This window comes from Geotrypetes seraphini, chromosome 1, assembly GCF_902459505.1.
Source record: "Geotrypetes seraphini chromosome 1, aGeoSer1.1, whole genome shotgun sequence".
Classification (NCBI taxonomy): Eukaryota; Metazoa; Chordata; class Amphibia; order Gymnophiona; family Dermophiidae; genus Geotrypetes; species Geotrypetes seraphini.
The window spans coordinates 71955120-71968103 of NC_047084.1; positions in this window are offsets into that span (position 1 = coordinate 71955120).

Consider the following 12984-nt stretch of genomic DNA (forward strand, 5'->3'; position numbering starts at 1 on the left):
AAGGGAGGGAGAGGAGATAGATTTGGCCGGAGGTAGGGAGGGAGGGAAAGGATGGCATGCCATCCCTCCCTTAAGTTTCTTTACGCCGTGAAGGTAAGGGGGAGGGAGATTCTTGGACCGCTGAAGGGCAGTGAGGTGGCGATAGGGAAGGGTGGAAGCTGCAGGGGTGAAGGGGTCGGCGGGGACGGGGCGGTGAAGGGGACGGTGGGTTTGGAGATGGGGCGGTGAAGAAGACTGCAGGGACGAGGCGGTGAAGGGAACGGTGTTCCGGTGACGGGGCAGTGACAGGGACAGATTTTTCCCCCGTGTCATTCTCTAAATTATGACTCTGGCTTTCTAAAGCACAAGGATGATGGGCTCCAATCCTCCACCTCTTAATGGGACAACATTTTTTAAACCATTCTTTGCCCTCTGAAGAAATTTCAGCGCACACCAGTAGTTTACACAGCTAACTAGGGACTATTTCTGCATGCATTACAGACTTTATACTCACTGCTTCTCTAGAATCAGAAGTCTACAGTATATCCCTCTCAACTTGGGTATAAACAAGTAAAGCTTCTTTTTCTTTCTTCTAAAGAGGGGATTTTCCAGGCATTTGGAAAATCCCCAATGTTTTTTCTGCTGTACTGCTTTCTTGCACATATCCCCCCCCCCCCCTATAGTTCTGGACCCTTCCATATGACAGAACCTATTTTGTTTTTCCTACCTCTGCCTATAGCTTTATTAAGATTGTGAAGAATTGTTCCTTTGTGCTTAAAGACTCTTTTGGTTCAAAATTCCAGTTCTGGCCTGGACTGAATGTGCAAAGTAAGTGTGCAGACTTTGGGTTAATTTTGCCAGTGCCCTCCTCTTCCAAAAGTACTTAATTGAATAATTAGTGGGAATGCCCTAGGGGAGGGTCCTTAAACAACTTGGGCCCGGATGCCCCATAGGATGGGTCATAGGCAGGGCCGGATTTAGATGAAAAGAGGCCCTAGGCTATTCCACTTATGAGGCCCTTTCACCTCCCATTTTTAAGTTTGTAAATTACATGAGAGATAATAAAATATATTATTACTGTGATATATATCAATATGTTAAATGAAACATGTTGTTATTGGTACTAACCTTTATAAAAAATGTGACATGGATCTTGAGGCCCCTGGCTGAAGCCTAGTTAGCCTATAGGAAAATCCGGCCCTGGTCATAGGCGTCCGGGCCAATCAGAGCCTTAGGCCCCTTCGCGTTGCATCCCTAGATGCACTGGGGAGGGGAAGGCCCATTTTAGATGACGCAGGCAGCTGGGAGGAGGGAGTCTGCATCCCTCCAGGTCATCTATTTTGAGGTAAAGGGGAGGGGGTGGTGGATATGGGGGGGCCATCTCTCCTGCTGTGGGGGGAGGGGGGTTGGGTCGGGTCATGGCGGGGATTTTAGGGCAGCGGGAGAGTGTGGGCATCTCTCCCGCTGCAGGGGGGTGGTCGTGGCGGGGATTTTAGGGCAGCAGGAGAGTGTGGGCATCTCTCCCACTGCGGGAGGGAGGGAGGGGTGTTCACCGCCCCTGTAGGGAAGGGATGTCATGATGCAGTGGAGGGAATGGGCATCTCTCCCGCTGCATCACAAAACAGGGGTTTTCTAGCAGTCTCCAACACTGACCAGCACCCCTGGACCAGTCGCTTATTTTTGTGCCAAAAGCCGCCACTGCGTTTTAAAAATAGCTTGGCATTTTTGAAGAATCCACTGGAGGGCTCATTTCAGTGCTGAAGAGCCCATTTGCATGTCCATGTCAGAGACTGCTAGAAACCTTGCTAAAGACAGAAATAATTTGTTTTGATAATCCACTGCTAAACTGCGTACAGGCTTAACCGCTGGAAAACAGTTTAGCGATGGCGTTGAAGTTTTGAGAATCTGGGCCTGACTCTTTCAATATCAATGCGGTTCCCATCGGTGATGTAATAAGGGTGAGCAGCGCCCGAAACAGTGGTGCTCCTCCCCGCGCCCCATGCCGCGCACGTGCCCCCTTCCCTTTCCCCGTACCTATTAACTTCTCTGCGTGAGCAGCATTCCCACATTGGTGTCCATTTACCATTTGATGTCACTTCCAAGGCGTGGGTCCCGGAAGTGAAGTCCCGGAAGTGACACCAATGCCAATGCAGGCAGCAACCTCATGCCATGGAAGTAAAAAAGGTTTGGTGGAAGGCAAGGAGAGGAGTGGGGGAGGCAGAGAGAAGGAGGGTCATGCTCTTAGGAAGACTGTACCTGCACCCCCTTACTGCACCACTGACTCCCATGTTTTCTCCTTTACTATACGATGAGTGTCCAGTTTCTTTGCATTGAATCTATCAGTTAAAATGTGAAGTCCTAAGTAATGTCATCCTCTTTGTTTTCCAAGAGGCCAGTGCTTTCCTGGTACAGCAATCTTGTGGTGTTTAGTGTCACTTTATTGTGCCTATCATTATAGAAATTTTCTCACATTAGAAATTTACAAGGACATATTTCTGAGTTGGACTATGTACCGTATTTGCTATGTCCTTGGATACTGTTTGGTTGTATTGGCATTGTCTGTCTGTTTGCTTCTTAATAAAAAACGTTTCAAACCAAAAAAAAAAAAAAAAAAGAACTTTACAATCAGCTACCAGATGAGTAACCATTTCCAGCTCTTCCTTACAGGATCTATATGTCTGGAATTTTTTTATTTTTTTTTTACCAGTTTCTTCTTTGCTCACTGTGGAACCATCTTGTCCATAATCCATTTTCCTGGACTGCAACTACCAATCTTCATTTTTAGGTTTTGGTTTACCTCTCCTTAATGTGTCCCTTTTTTTTGACTGATGTAAGGGTAATTTTCTCTTGGGAACAATGTCTCCAAATGTGTTTGTTTTGTGCATACTGTGACAGTAATGAATTCCAAAGCCAGGGAATGTGAGTACGATCTCACTCGCTCAAATTTACAGCTAGCGTTCTGCATAGTACTTGCGTTGTTGCAAGAGAGACCTTCATTCTGGAGTACATAAGGTGTAACATGTACAGTATAGGCAACTTACCAAGGTGTGCTTGAAAATTATTTTTAAGACTTTTTTTTTTCTTTTTAATCTCTTTAAGTAGGTAGTATTAGTAGCTTAGCCACTGATCATTCCACCCTAATAAATCTCCTCTGTATTCCTTCATCTGTAATATCTTCTACCTGTAACATGTAGCTTGGGAGAGTATGGAAGAGGCAGGAAAGTGTCTCTTTCAGTTACCAGGTTAATGGATTTCTTCAATTGCATTCATTGTGAGTGATAGTATTCTGAGTAAGAAGGAGCCTACTTCAGTCCTATTCCAGACAATGTGAAGAATATTTATCTACCTACCTCTCTCCTTTTTTTTAAATAACGCTCCCCTGACCTTCATTTAAAAAAAAAAAAAAATTACCTAAGCAATTCCTTCACATTCCACTAAGACATATAATAGGTTCTCTGTATTCAATGAGATGGCATTATTCTGTTTTACTGTTGATACTAGCATTCATGCTAGCTTGCCCAGTTTTGCTGCCGAACGCAACAAATAATTATAGTAAACAGAAGCAATACGGCATTGATTCAATCTACCTGACTATCATCTGTTTGATGGCACTACAGCTTCTGCAAAATATACTGAATCCCAGATTCAGGGGTAAAGAACTGAGGTTGTGAGTTTGATTTCCACTGCAGCTCCTTATGACTGTGAGCAAGTCACTTAACATTTAATTGCCCAAGTACAAAATAAATACCTATCTAAAAGAATATGTGTAAATTTGATTGTGCATACCACACAGAAAAAGCGGTATACAAGTCCCATCCCTGATGGTGTGGAAAACATGAAGAAGGACCTAGTGAAACTTGAGAAATGGCCTGAAATTTGGTAGCTAAGATTTAATGCTAAGAAATGCAAGGTCATGCATTTAGGCTACAGAAATCCAAGGGAATGGTTCAGTTTAGGGGATGAAGAACCTTTGTGAAAGGAAGAGGAGCAGGACTTGGGTGTGATAATATGTGATCATCTTAAGGTGACCAACAGGTTGAAAAGGCGATGGTGAAAACTAGAAGGATGCTTCAGTGCTTAGGGAGAAGAATGGCCAGTAGGAAAAAAGGAGCTATTGATGCCCCTGTATAAAACTCTGGTGAGACCTCATTTAGAATATTGTGTATAATTCTGGAGACTGCACTTTCAAAAAGATATAAACAGGATGGAGTCAGTCTAGAGGAGGGCAACTAAAATGGTTGATGGTCTACGTCATAAGGCTTATGGGGACAGACTTAAAGATCTCAATATATATACTATGGAGGAAAGGCGGGAGAGGGGAGATATGATAGAGATGTTTAAATACTACATGGCATAAATACGCATGAGACAAGTGAGAGGACATAGAATGAGGTTAAGAGGCAATAGGCTCAGGAGTAATCTAAGGAAATACTTTTTTACAGAAAGGGTGGTGGATGCATGGAATATTCCCCTGGTAGAGTTTGTGGAAATAAAGACTGTGGCCCAGATGCACTAAAGCCAGTGATCGTTGCTATACCTGTTTTAACAGCTTTAGCGATGATTGCATTTGCTGACCTGATGCAGAAAATGACTCACCATGTGATTTTCTGTGCGATCGCTCATTCCCTGATCTGACCATGCAAATAAGCTCATTAATATTGAAATGCCATGTAAACTAGTAGAGTGATTGATACTCTAACATGGCTTCCCAATGCACTAAAAAAAATGATTGCTTTTAGCGATCCAAAAAAAGCAACTGGTGAAGACCAGTCGCTTACCTGTCTATTCTTTTTTTTTAATTAGGCACAAATGCTTTGCATGTTACACATGCACCACATCAAGGTCATTGTCAGGAGCAGAAGCACAGTTTTCACTTTTTCCCTTACTCTTTGTTGAATCAATGGGGTAGAAAATAAGAAATGTATTTTCTTAGATTGTTTCAACTATATGCATCTATTTATTTCCCCCTTTTAGTTATAAATGTGATGCCATTTGTAAGAATTTGGGAAATCCTGATTGTTCTAACATTTTAGGAAGAAACATAAGGGGATTTGACATGTGTGTCTGAGATTAGCAAATTTGACCCACAGTTTTTATAAATCATAAATCCAGATGTTAATACTCCCTTTTAGGATAATACCTCTGTCAAGATGATTTACTAACCCTATTGATCCCCAGACCTAATGCCAAATATACTAAAGGAGTTTTTGCATCTTGTCTCTTCAGGGAAAATAACACATCCGGCTCATAAAATGTCTTCCCAGCTCAGCCATAATGCATCACATTAACCTCAGGATAACCCCTGAAACAGCCTCATCAGCATTTTGTAATTCACTCTTGGTACAGAATATGTTCTATGATGTGGTTTAAAATTATGCATTGGAAAGGTAATCACCATGGTTACATATATAATAAATAAATCCTCACATCAGAGAAAAAAATGTTTCACTATTTTATGAGGAGAAAAAGATCAATGTGTCTTCTCCCTGAGTGCCTGAGTTATTTAAAAGCAGTTTAAGCTATTGGACAGTCAGGAAGAAGTATATGCTGGCGTTAATTCCATCCAATAGCAAGGAAGGTGCAAGTTTACAAAAAATAATAATAATAGAATGAATTGTATGAGTGGAATAACAAACTGTGGTCCAAAAGTGTATTATAGGATCTTTTTACTAAATACGGTAAGCACTGCAGGTAAGGTGATACCTGCAGACATAAGGGCTATTGGTGTGGTGTACAGTTGGGTGTAGTAGGTTTTGGGTGGGTTTGTAGGGCTCATCATATAATATAAGGGAGTTATGGTGATATGTACACCTGGGACTTTTTATGTGAAGGTCACTGCAGTGCCCCCTAGGATTCCCCACTGCTCTGCTGGGATATCTGTGTGTCCACTCTACTAAAATTTCTGGCCCCTCCTACATCCTAATGGCTTATGTGTGGTTTTCTTTTGGACATGTTTTTTCTCAATGGTTCAAAATGATAGACGCATTGAAGATGAACACATCTGAGAAATAACCGTCTTTGAATATAAAAAGATAGGCATTTTTGTTTCGAAAATGGTCATGTTCTCTACTGGAATTTTGAGTGTGATCTGCAAAACATCCAAACTCGGATTTGGACGTCATATCGAAAATGACCTTCTACATCTGAAATATTAAGAATTAACTTTCAAATATAAACTAAGGAAGCAACATGGTTGAGAGATGGTGACTACTGACTACATATTGAGGAGACTATCCTTGAGAAAGCTTAGGGTAAAATACGTTGGCAAAACAGTCTCTGTATTGAAGCTGCTAATGGGCTTTTAAACCCGTGGAGGGGCATAATCGAAAGGGACGTCTAAGTCCGTTTTCTTCTAACTCGTAAGTCATCCAAAGTAAAAAACAGTCTAGGACACATTTTCGAAAAATACGTCCAAAATTTTTTTCTTTCGAAAATCGTCTAATTATACGTCCTGCAGATCTGATCGTCCAAGTCCCTAAATCGTCCATCTTTATACCAAATTTTCGTCCAACTTTTCGTCCAAGTCAAAAACGCCTAGAACAAGCCCTGTTGGACGTGGGAGAAGTCTGCAAAGTGATGGACTGAACACCCAGACATGGCACCTAAATAGTGGGGTACCTTATAGGGCACTACTGTGAACTTCACAAAAATGTTGCCATGTTTTCACCTTACTACAGCTCCCTTATAGGTCATGATGAGCCCCCCCAAACCACCTCCAAAATCCTCTAGAACCATTTATCTACCACCCTAATAGCCCTTATGGCTGCAGGATCCATTTATATGCCAGTACAAAAGGGTTTTGGGGTGTATAGGGGAGTCAGTGGCATACCTAACATATGTGATACCCAGGGCCTATCATTTTTTGACACTCCCCCATCTATATGAAAAATATGATTTTTAGTAACAATCCACATATCGCACAAGAGTGTATCTAGGAAAAGGCAGTATCTTAAACACTGCAGTGAGCACTAGAACACCAACACATACATTGTAAAACTAAACAAGCCAGATCCTGCACAGTCAATTGATCCTGTACAGTCGATGCTATCAGAAAGCCATGTCCCTTTCATACACACAGATAGATACACCCTTGCCCAATATGGAATAATCACAAACTAAAAATAGAAATATGTAGACAAAAGTTAAACTGAACCGCCAAGAAACCAGACTCTGCATACAATGCAACACCACACCACAAAAACAGTAATACATGTCCTCTAATACTGTGCAAAATATAAAGACAGTAGATGTAAATTTGAAAAACTGATACATAACAATCACCACTTTACAAATTAACAAATAAAAATAAAACAAATAAAGAGAAATAAGAAAATACCATTTTATTGGACTAATTCCTGTAAGTTCGGTCCCCATCCCCGCAAACCACCTGTTCCCATCCACACAAGCCTTGAATTGTTTTATTTTGAACTTATTATATTAAAGTATAAAAAGAAACAATATTCTGTACAATTGTCAATTTATAAATCAGCGTCTTCTCCCCACTCTCTCTTCCCCATTTCCCTTCAGCATCTTCAGCCCACTCTCTCCACTTTCCTTCAGCGCACGCACATAAAAACAAGCAAGTAATTTTATATCATTTTCATTCTATTCATTCATAGAAATTAAAGTCTAAATAATGCCAGTCACATAAAATACATGATTTTACAAAAATAATTCTCTGCACAGTCAAGCCTGCAAGGATTACTAGATGTCTTTCAGCAGCTCCCCTCCCTCCCCCTTACCTTCGTGGCCAAGTCAAAATGATCTACCAACAATAAAATTTTAAAAACACAAAGCACACTGTAAGCAGAGAAAATGTTAATTATCATTTATATTCCACGGGTTTTCAAAGAGGTCAAGGCAGATGACTTTATGCAATGTCACCTCAGTATCAACTATACAAAAATAGACAAATATACCCCCTCCCTTTTTACTAAACCGCGATAGCGGTTTTTAGCACATGGAGCTGTGCTGAATGCCCCACACCGCTCTCGACGCTCATAGGCTCCCTGCGCTAAAAACCGCTATTGCGGTTTAGTAAAAGGGGGTCATAGTGCAAAATATAGACAGCATATATAAATTCTCAAAACGGACACATTTTGATCACTAAATTGAAAATAAAATCATTTTTCCTACCTTTTGGTAATTTCATCAGTCTGTGGTTGCACTTTATTCTTCTGACTGTGCATCCAATATTTCTTCCCTTCTTTCAGCCTCCTGTATGCTTCCTCCTCCAGACCTCATTCCCTCCCCCTACTTTTTCTTTGTTTCATCCTGCCCACTTCTTTCTTTCTCCATGCCCCCTTTCTTTCTGTATGTCTGTCTTTCTTTCTCTCTCTCTCTCTCCGTTCTCCATTTCTTTCTTTCTTTCACCCTGCCCGCTTCTTTCTTTCTCTCTCCGTGCCCCATTTCTTTCTTTCACCCTGCCCCCTTCTTTCTTTCTCTCTCCATGCCCCCTTTCTTTCTGTATGTCTGTCTTTCTCTCTCTCTCCATGCCCCATTTCTTTCACCCTGCCCCTTCTTTCTTTCTCTCCATGCCCCTTTCTTTCTCTATGTCTGTCTTTCTCTCTCTCCATGACCCATTTCTTTCTTTCTTTGTTTCACCCTGCCTCCTTCTTTCTTTCTCTCTCCATGCCCCCCTTTCTTTCTCTATGTCTGTCTTTCTCTCTCTGTGCCCCATTTTTTTTCTTTCTTTCTTTGTTTCACCCTGCCTCCTTTCTTTCTAGCTCCCTGTCCCCCCTTTCTTTCTTTCTTTCTCTCTGCCCTCCCCCATGCCACTGCCATTGGGAAACATGCTGCTGCAACCGCCGCCGGGGAAAGACTGCCACTGCCGCCATCAGGAACAGGCCGGCGCCGAGTTCTCCCTCCCTACTTTTCTTCCTCACGGATTGACCAACTCTTGCCGCCCGACGTCAATTCTAACATCGGAAAGGATGTTCTGGGCCAGCCAGGCAGCGATTGGCTGGCCCAGAACGTCCTCTCTGACGTCAGAATTGACGTCAGGTGGCGAGAGTTGGTCGGCCCCGCGGGGAAGAAAAGCAGGGAGGGAGAACACGGCGCCGGCTTGTTCCCGATGGCGGCAGTGGCAGCCTTTCCCCGGCGGCATCCTATTCACCAGTGGATGGCCAGCTGTGCACCCCCTTATGGCGTGCACCCGGGGCAGACTGCCCCCCCCTTCGTACAGCACTGAGGGGAGTGCACATGTTTAAGTATCAATGCAGTGATTACGGGGGCTTATTTGCATGGGTCCTCCTCTCTAAGAGTCCCTAACCCACCCTCAAGACGATTTAAGCCGCCTCTGTGTTGAACGACTAGGCTTTCCTATGCCAGGTTGCCAGGTGATGATGGTCTGGAGGCTGAATTTTAAAGGTGTGATTAATATTTTTATGGGGGTGGGGGGGTCGGTGATCACTGGGGTAGTGTGTGGGGGTTATGTGCTTGCAGTGCTTATCTGGTGATTTTAGGTGGGTTTTTGTGACTTAAGACCATGTTTTACATGTTTTACAAGTTCCGTTGATCCTGGGCTGTATAACTTTCGGTTATACATGCTGTACGACTAAGTCTAAGCCAGCCCACGTCCCGCCCAACTCCCGCCCTCGACACTCCTCCCAAAACGTCCCGTTTAGCTTTGGTCATTCAGTGGCACTATGAAGACCTAGGTCGTTTAGAAATACGTCCAAAACCCGTTTTTACTATCGGCACTTGGACGTATTTGGGAAATGTTCGTCCAAGTGCCGACTTATGCCGGTTTTTGGACGTTTTTCTCTTTCAATTTTGAGCCCCTTAAGCTCTCAAGTTGCTACAAATACTGCTACTACTCATGATTTTAAGCCTAGTGAATTTTTGTTTAATATTTGAGGGATTAAGTCTTAATCCCCCTCCTTTACTAATACGTAGCACGGGTTTTAATGCCGGCAGCAGCGGTAACTGCTTCAATGCTCACTATGAGCATCGGAGCAGTTACCGCCGCTGCCGGCGCTAAAAAGCACAGTTACTTACCGTAACAGGTTTTATCCAGGGACAGCAGGCAGATATTCTTAACGCATGGGTGACGTCACCGACGGAGCCCCGGTACGGACACTTTTAACTAGAAAGTTCTAGATGGCCGCACCGCGCATGCGCGAGTGCCTTCCCGCCCGACGGAGGAGAGCGTGGTCCCCAGTTAAGATAAGCCAGCTAAGAAGCCAACCCGGGGAGGTGGGTGGGTCGTAAGAATATCTGCCTGTTGTCCCTGGATAACACCTGTTAGGGTAAGTAACTGTGCTTTATCCCAGGACAAGCAGGCAGCATATTCTTAACGCATGGGTGACCTCCAAGCTAACAGAGAGGGAGGAGGGATGGTTGGCCATTAGGAAAATAAATTTTGTAACACAGATTGGCCGAAGTGTCCATCCCGTCTGGAGAAGGCATCCAGACAATAGTGAGTAGTGAACGTGTGAACTGAGGACCAAGTGGCAGCCTTGCAGATTTCTTCGATGGGCGTGGAACGGAGGAAAGCCACAGAAGCAGCCATAGCTCTGACCCTGTGGGCCGTGACAGCACCTTCCAGTGAGAGACCGGCCCGAGCATAACAGAACGCAATGCAAGCAGCAAGCCAGTTAGAAAGCGTCCGTTTAGAAACAGGGTGCCCCAGACGGTTGGGGTCAAAGGACAAAAAGAGTTGAGGTGAAGAGCGGTGAGCCCTGGTACGGTCCAGGTAGTATGCAAGGGCCCGCTTACAGTCTAGCGTGTGTAACGCCTGTTCCCCAGGATGAGCATGGGGGTTTAGGGAAAAAGACAGGCAATACAATGAACTGGTTGAGGTGGAAGTCCGAGACCACCTTGGGAAGGAATTTAGGGTGGGTACACAGAACCACCTTGTCATGGTGAAAAATAGTAAAAGGTGGGTTGGCCACCAGTGCATGCAGCTCACTAACCCTCCTGGCAGAGGTGATGGCAATGAGGAAAAGCACCTTCCACGTCAGAAATTTGAGTGAAGTAGTGGCAAGAGGCTCAAATGGAGGTTTCATGAGGGCTGATAAAACCACATTCAGGTCCCAGACGACTGGAGGAGGCTTCAGAGGTGGTTTGACATTGAAGAGGCCTCTCATGAACCGGGAAACCAGTGGATGAGCCGTGAGAGGTTTTCCGAGGATAGGCTCATGAAACGCAGTGATGGCACTGAGGTGGACTCTGATTGAGGTAGACTTGAGGCCAGCGTCGGACAGAGAGAGCAAATAGTCCAGTACAGTTTCCACCGCCAATGAGGTGGGGTCGTGGTGATGCAGGAGACACCAAGAGGAGAACCTGGTCCACTTCTGATGGTAACATTGGAGGGTGGCTGGTTTCCTGGAGGCATCCAAAATGCGACGGACAGGCTGAGACAGATTGTCTGAGAGGTCAGCCCGAGAGAAACCAAGCTGTCAGGTGGAGCGATGACAGGTTGGGATGTAGTAGAGACTGATGCTGCTGCATAAGTAGAGTAGGAAACACAGGAAGAGGAATGGGCTCCCTGGAGCTGAGCTGGAGCAGGAGGGAGAACCAGTGTTGGCGAGGCCACCGAGAAGAGATGAGAATCATGGTGGCTCTGTCCCTGCGGAGTTTGAATAGCGTCCGCAACATTAGAGGCAGTGGAGGAAAGGCATAGAGGAACCGATCCGTCCAGTCGAGCAGGAATGCATCCGGGGTCAGACGATGAGGAGAGTAGAGTCTGGAGCAGAACTGGGGCAGCTGATGGTTGTGAGGAGCTGCAAAGAGGTCCACCTGAGGAGTGCCCCAGAGAGCAAAGATGGAGTGGAGTGTGGGAGGATCCAAGGATGCGGCTGAGGTTGTCGGCCAGGGAGTTCTGTTCGCCCTGGATATAGACGGCCTTGAGGAAGAGACTGCGGGCCGTGGCCCAGGTCCAGATGCGGATGGCCTCCTGACAGAGGAAGGGAGATCCGGTGCCGCCTTGCTTGTTTATGTAGTACATGGTGACTTGGTTGTCTGTGCACAGGAGAAGAACCTGAGGATAGAGAAGGTGCTGGAAGGCCTTGAGAGCATAGAACATGGCCCTGAGTTCCAGGAAGTTGATGTGATGTTGACGCTCCTGAGGGGTCCAGAGTCCCTGGGTGCGAAGATCTCCCATGTGAGCTCCCCATGCATAGGGGGAGGCATCTGTGGTTATGATCATGGAGTGAGGGGGTAGATGAAAGAGTAGACCCCTGGAAAGATTTGAGGAGTACAACCACCATTGAAGAGATTGCTGAAGAGACGATGTCACAGAGATGGGATGAGAAAGAGGATCCGTGGTCTGTGACCATTGGTTGGCTAGAGTCCATTGAGGTGTCCTGAGGTGGAGTCGTGCCAGAGGAAGCACATGGACTGTCGAGGCCATGTGGCCCAGGAGGACCATCATTTGCCGAGCAGGAATAGAGCGACAAAGGAGCACCTGACGGCAGAGATGGAGCAGGGTTCGTTGGCGGTCTGAGGGGAGAAACGCCCTCATCAGAGTGGTGTCGAGGACGGCACCAATGAACTGAAGTCGCTGTGTGGGAAGGAGATGTGACTTGAGGTAGTTGATCTCGAACCCCAGGAGATGGAGGAAAGAGATGGTGTGTTGAGTGGCTTGTAGCACAAGCGGAGACGTAGGAGCTTTCACCAACCATTCGTCCAAGTATGGGAACACCTGGAGGTTGTGAGACCTGAGGAAGGCCGCCACCACAATAAGGCACTTGGTGAACACCCTGGGCGATGATGCGAGGCCAAAGGGTAGCACTTTGTACTGATAGTGGTGGTGCTGTACCTGAAATCGGAGGTAGCGACGTGAAGTCAAATGGATTGGAATGTGAGTGTAGGCCTCTTTGAGGTCTAGGGAACATAGCCAGTCGTGATGAGAGAGAAGAGGGTAAAGCGTGGCAAGGGAGAGCATCCTGAATTTTTCCTTCACCCGACACTTGTTGAGGTTCCGAAGATCGAGGATGGGACGGAGGTCTCCTGTCTTCTTGGGAACCAGGAAGTAGCGGGAGTAGAATCCCTGACCCCTTT